The sequence below is a fragment of the Macrobrachium nipponense genome, chromosome 48, assembly GCF_015104395.2.
Source record: "Macrobrachium nipponense isolate FS-2020 chromosome 48, ASM1510439v2, whole genome shotgun sequence".
Lineage (NCBI taxonomy): Eukaryota > Metazoa > Arthropoda > Malacostraca > Decapoda > Palaemonidae > Macrobrachium > Macrobrachium nipponense.
The window spans coordinates 19,322,564-19,329,604 of record NC_087223.1 but is presented as its reverse complement, the minus strand read 5'-3'; the positions used below and the strand labels follow the sequence as shown (position 1 = coordinate 19,329,604).

Genomic DNA, 7,041 nt, shown 5'->3' with positions numbered 1-7,041 from the left:
TAGTACCGCTATTTGAGTGAGAAGTGAAAGAGGGTCTGCTGTAAAGGTTCGCACCGTGACCTGGAAGTGTCTGCTTTCTGAAAACGGAATTATTAAAATCTTGCAGAGTTTGAGTGATTGAGATATCTGATAATGGAGGTTTATTATTATATTTCAAGCCTAAGAAACTTTCATCATTTGTCGTAGGTGTAAATAAATCCATTGTGTTATTTTATATCTTTTATAGAATCAAGGATGACGTGTTTTAGTTACCTTTAATATTGACAATTCCAGATGACGTAAGGTTATCTTCTTTTGTCAGTATTTTATCAGTAGGTAGTACTGATCATTGGCCGCAGAGACCTCTAGCTACAATTTGACACCTTTCACTTCTCTCTAATATAGGAATGATATGTTTAGAATGAATAGCGTATTGCATTTAGTAAGGTTAAGTGTAATAAGCTATTGAAATTTCATTACCAAGAGAAAAGTACACTGGGTTCAACTTTTGTTTTAATAGGCTACATATTCTGTGATGAAATCGGAGGTGGCTCATTTTGAGAATATTTGGGTTAAGAGGTGAGAGCGTGAGTCGGTCCTGGTCAGTATTTTTGGATGAAGTTCCATCTCTTTTCACGATCATGGCGTTTGTTGTAGTCAGAATATGTGCCAGCCCTCAGGCAGGCACATATTCTCCTAACCCTCTCAAGTTTTCAGACTGCTAGGTTTATGCAATGGCATCACCCCCAAGCCACCAGTGAACGGCGGGATTCAAACCCCGGTCCTCTCGACCGGTAGGCGAGAGCCGTACCGCTGCGCCACCACGCACATCCACCGAGATATCATGTTATTGAAGACCATGTAACAAAGTTAAAGTTTGTTGGTTTCAGTCCCCCGACAGGCAATTGCCTCTTGGGCGGACGTCAGCTGGGTAAACCCAACCACCCGCTATGACATCACTCAAGGCAGTAACCGTGTAGTAGACTCTCAAAAATTCCCGTTGACGGGGAGCGAACGCTGGTTCCCGAGATTACGAGGCCAACGCGTTACCGACTGTACCAGCCAGACGGATGCTATAATCCCACGAGATTAGATAGAGCATACTCAACTGACAAGGGTACATTTCTGGTGTTAACATGAGGTCCAACTTTGCACTGAAGTTTGGACATCTAAAGAGAATCTACTTTTGGTTTATTGGGCCTTTTCTTGCATAAGGAAAGATGTCAGAATCTGGCAACCAGAACAGTTTGACTGTGAGTACTTAAACTAAGTCTGCATTCATTTTAGGGCTAAGAATTCGCCTCTCAGGTCCATAAAATCTTTCCTTTGGAAGACTTGATGTGAACCAAAATTCTCAAAGCAGAAAGTTCTTTAGAAACTCGTCTACTTTTATTGTAGCAGCTCTACACTTACCCATTTCCTTATCTTGGGTAGCTTCCATCACGAACTGCTTTCTCATCTACATTGTGCTGCTCTTTGAAGCCACTATTGTTGTGGCGAAAAAGATGGACTTATAGTGGACTGTATTATATGCTTAACGTTGTTACTTGGTCAAAAACCGCTAAAAGCCTTACGTAACAACTCCACAAAACTCCCTTTGCGGTTTCTAAATTACGGGGAGATATCTCTCAACCCAATTCATTATTAACGAGGATAACACACCAATATCATTAATGAATAGTAGCACAATTAAGTACTTTCACTTACTGAGCAGTCCTTGTAGACATGAACTCAGATCATAATTCGCTACACGAGATACGACGAGAGGTACGTGCCTCTCTCTCTCTCTCTCTCTCTAAATGTTGCGAGTACTCACAGGTTGATTTTCAGACCTTAGAGGACCGCTGTGTTATCTCGTTTCTAAGTTATTTGCATAACCTTAAGATATGAACACAATAAAGGTTTATCAGATCAATTCATATTCACCATCCACAAAACTGAAACATAGGAAAAATGAAATAAAATCGAAGGATATTGAAACGCATTTGATAAACGTAAAGTTAAAATTAATTTAATAACTAAAAGTTAAACATATCAAAGAGTAACAACACATAAGTGACAAATTAAATTAATCACTCAAGGGGAATTGTAAATCAATGGCACTCAAATGAACCAAATTACGACAAAATTAAAAGAATCAGGGCAATCGCCCTTTCTAAATCCACACACACATCACTACACAACACTAGATAACAGGTCACCTCAAAAGTTGAGCCAAGAAGCTGTCCGTTCCGTCCTGCATTCGGGTTTTGTTGGGGAAAAGAGACAAGTTATTCAATTACCACGAATGTAGAACTGACGTACAAGGTTTTCGTGAACATAAAAAAATCTACAATAATTATCAACTTCGTTGTCAAAAATAAATTCCAAATATAATAGTGTGCAACTTCAACATATTTATTAAATGTAGTGAATTAATTGGTGGTGTGTGTCAATACAGTTTTGGGCGATATCATGCCCATACAGTGTACTATGCACATACGCATACACACCCCTAGAGGGGCACGCAAAGGAGCGTTCAGAGGGGCGATCTACTACCCTTCTTTTCCCCTCCTGATCTTTTGACCTCTCCTAATGGCTTCTCTGGCGAGAGGCACAAACAAGACCCAATGACACCAACTCTTACCATACGTAATATGCGCAATACATTCACTAAGAACAATTTCATCTATATAAAGACAAATGAATTATCATAACCAAAACAGTAATTATACTTCGTTACTAAAACGTCTACCGACGTTATGTCAAAAGACTTCGTCTTTGTGTAAAACCATCTTTTCGGTGCTAACCGCACCACAGATACTACGTACTAGAACATAGCAAAATCAGATAAAATAATGTTAAGAGTGTCATTCTCGAATAGATGTGGTTCTTTCACCCTTATTATGTCATGCAATGTAGACGTACATATCTTTGCAAAATATATGGGCATGCGAATGCATTTGGTTTTCACATGAATACAAATACAGTAACATAGTTCCTGTCTGTCGATTACCTGACAGACGGCAATACGCAGTGAAAATCAATCAATAATTTCTTATGAGACAGACACTAATAACTAAAATAAAAGACAAATAGCATGGAAACAAGTGAATAATCAAAAATATTAGAAAATAAAATCGTTGTGAGAGGAATTCCTCACAATTGTCCTACCTGTTCACCTATAGATGAATCCAACTCTTGGTCAAGTTTGCCTTAAGGAAATGGATATTTTTTTAGGGGCCACAAGCATTCGCTCTCTAAGTAGCTCCTGCAGATTTATAAGTTCCTTGTGCAACCTTGTAAGGAGCATTATTCTCATATCTTGGCGAGGTCCCTCACTCTGTTTATTATCTGTGAGACTCCTTTGCAAGAATTATATGTCATTACTGAAGGAGCAAGGTCCATTAAGACAGTGTCCTTGAAGTGCTTGATATCAGCACTAACCAACAAGTTAAGGAATAGGGCAGATGGGTTGTATACGGCTGCGAATATTGGCATGAAAATTAGCTGAATGAGAAGCACAGCTGTAAAAATACCTCTGACCTGAGAGTGATTGGACAATGAGCTGAATGAGTGCAGCTGCATTTGTGACCTGGAGATGGTCAGAATAGCAACAACAGCTGCTGGGATCATCTGTTGCCAGAAAATGAATTTATTGCGGTACAGCTGTCAAAACACGCAGTCTGAGAATGAATGGAGCAAGTAAGAATTACTAATTTAAACATATGTGATCTAAAATTGAGCTCAATAAATGGACAGGGCTGAACATCCGTAGCCTGAAAATCAGTGGAAGAAGATGTACTACAGTTGTGAAGCCATGTTTGTTCTGAAATGAAACTTGAATCAACCCGTACACCTGAAAATGAACACGCGTCAGCTGACACACAGTGAATGTGTACACCTGCATTTGTGCCCTGAAGGTGAATTGACTGAACAGTGCAAATGAAAATGCCCGAGGCCTGGAAAGGAATTCATGAGAGCACACCTGCAAAAGCGTGTGACCTGAAAAGCAGTGACGTAACCAGTGGGGCCAAATCTTATCTGCGGCTTAACAAGAATCGCGAGTCTCATAAACAATGTTATCTCGCCTGCTTCAGAGAGATAAGGGGCTTTTGAGCTGGGAATATCTATGCTATATTTGTGTGCTTTTCACCCCATTTTTTTTATATTTTGTACCCCCCCCCCCCCCCATGAATGAGACTGGGGAACTTACGTAATCAAAGTCACCTTGGTACTTAGAAAAAGGCCCCGTCTTTTATGTGTGTCTTCAAGATAGTGAGGATTAGGAGAAGTGCCTTGCTAGAGAAAGTTTTATTGAATAAAATTCATACATTTTCTGTTCCAATATTATTTTGATTTGTAGATATTTATAAACTTGTTTCACCCCAAGAGGAAAGGGGCTATAAGATGGTTACGACGTACACTTGAGGCCAAAGGTTATAATTATAGCAAATTCCATTTTGTTCAAGACTTCTCTCCTACAAAACGCTTCGTCAAGAACACAATGGCAGACAGTAGGATGCCCGTCAGCCACACCCAGATGATGTCCTGGAGTTGGGTCATGTTCAGGCTCTGCGATGACCCCAGTAGATCCTTGGGGTGGTAGAGGTAGCACCCGGGCGGGTCGAACTTCTTGACCAGTTGGTTGACGATGCCGTACGATCGAAGCCACCTGATTCTGTGTGTGAAAGATTCCTCTTGAAAGGATGTTGGTTCGACTTTGCACGTTGGGACAGATGGAAATCTTACCTAACCCAGCTTAGAGCTAAATCCTATATGAACATACATTCATAACAGTGTCTGCAACTTAAATAGAGAACCAAGAATTTTACTGACATCTTCATATTCAAGAAAGTTCAAGGAGGCTTCATGAGCCTTAGAAAATATACAGTTTGCTTGGCTGTGGACCAGTTGCAACTCTGCAATTTGGAATTAGTGACTGTTTTCTGAATAAGTGATATTGAACACTGACATGAAATTGAATATTATGATGTCAAGCCCAAGCAAGATGCTAATGAGAGGTGTTCAGGAATCTTAGAAATGCAGATTATGGAGACAAAATGTTGGCTTTTTCGTTTGTGATCTTGAATCATGTTGTTTGCCTAACTAATGCATTTCTGGGGATGCGCATATAACGAAGATATTGGGCAGAACCTCACGGTTGCTCGCTGGGTGAATTTGACCAATAAGACTTACCGTGTATCCATCTGTTCCTTAAACCAGCTGTTTTTATTGACAATGAACGTATAGTACGTTTGTATGACAGGGTCAGCCGATATGTGAAGCCTGCACGGTGTAAATCCTCGTATCCCCTCCATTTGGTTGTAATATGTGGCAGTGAAGTAGTGGAAGCTGTCACTACCTGGTACAGAAGAAGAAGAATTATGATCTATTATATACAGTGAGTTTTTCCACACTGCAGCTAAACATGTCATAAATAGGTTGGAATCAAGGCAGTGACAATAAGTGATGAACGAATCTTTGGCAAATGCTGGCTAATCCTATGAAGCACTGCTTAGATTTACCAATGACTTCTATTCAACCTGTTCATGATGTGTTTGCAATAAGTTTCCAACATTGGCTCATGACGTTTTACAGGAGTGGTTGCCAATGTGTTTATAAGATGTTGAAGTGGCCATACCCTAAATGAATACACTGGAATAAGACCCACAAACCTCTCCTTGCATTTTGATCTATTGTAGAAGTTGGGCTGTGTGGGACGTCTGAATACAAGAGTGTCTTTGTGCGCCATGAACAAAAAAAAAAAAAAAAAACCTGAACTTACTTATAGCCACTGCTTTCCCGTCGATGATTCTCCGTTGTTTGATAGCAAAGTCTACCCCTGTGTCTGGCACCACATGTTTGCTGATAGCACCCAGAATGCCTTTGGTTTGGTTCTGTTGATAAGAAACTTGGCGATAGCTAGTTATGTCTGGAAAAGGTACGATATAGTTGCAGTCTGCATTAGTGGGTCCATTCTCTGACAGAATTTTTAGGTAAACCAAGGAAAACTATAGGCTTCTGTAATCGAACGTAACTTAACCTGGTATTCTTTGACCAAACTAAGGGGCATTTGCTACCCATAACCCCAGCTTAACCTGTATACATTGCCCTGGAATGGCTGCCCACGCTTCAGCTGCAAATTTATTGACTAATTCGTATTCTCTCTTGATTCATTTATGCAAATTATGTGTAAAATATGGAAAGCTGTCATCCCAATCAATCTTCAGTTGAATCAGAGTGTGGAGAGTCTACCATAAAGAGCTGGTGATTTTCGCTGTTGATGGCGACGTAAGTTTCGACGTCTGGTCTCTTCGCAAGGTCGTCGAGGGAGTTGATTGGTCGTTCCAGACTGAAAAAAAGAAAAATTTAGTATGTAAAGGGCTGAGCCACAGTGAAACAACCAACAGAGGAGATAGAGAAGGGAGTAGATCAAACCTTGCATTCAGAATCTGTCCCCCATTCTCTGTGACAAATTCTGTTTAGTGTTTTCGCTATCATGGGATTCGCTTGAACCGCCCAATATTCAGGTACATCATCGAACGCTCAGATTAATAGCGTAACAGTTGGTGAATTTGAACTTTGGCTCTGTAAGTTGGGAGGCTAGTGCAGTAATTGCTACGCCATATATATTGAGTATTGAATGAGGCAAAAGTTCTTTTGGTATCATTATATCAAGAAAGGGAAATTTACCATCAGTTTCTTTATCCAGCGTGAATTTACCCACACACATATATATGTGTGTGTCTGTTATTTGTGCATATTTTCTCTCTTCTACAATCCTATTGAAATCAACGGCATTGTCTCCAGCTACTGTCAAGACCGAATTAGTCTATGGTGACATCATGCGTGAAATTCGACCAATAGAAATTCAGCACCCCAATGACGTCACTTATGAAATTCGACCAATAGAAATTCATCACCCAATGATGTCACGTATGAAATTCGACCAATAGAAATTCATTACCCAATGATGTCACGTATGAAATTCGACCAATAGAAATTCATCACCCAATGATGTCACGTATGAAATTCGACCAATAGATATTCATCACCCAATGATGTCACATATGAAATTCG

At 40.0% G+C, this 7,041-nt stretch overlaps 1 long non-coding RNA gene across 1 annotated transcript; it reads right to left on the bottom strand.

Moving 5' to 3' along the window:
* Positions 1–4,243: 4,243 nt before the first annotated feature.
* LOC135204956 (uncharacterized) lies at positions 4,244–6,494 on the bottom strand. The gene is made up of 4 exons (XR_010312388.1): positions 6,217–6,494; positions 5,747–5,858; positions 5,158–5,323; positions 4,244–4,639 (listed from the first exon to the last, which is right to left on the bottom strand). It is a non-coding gene; the product is annotated as an uncharacterized LOC135204956 (long non-coding RNA).
* Between the last annotated feature and the right edge of the window lie 547 nt (positions 6,495–7,041).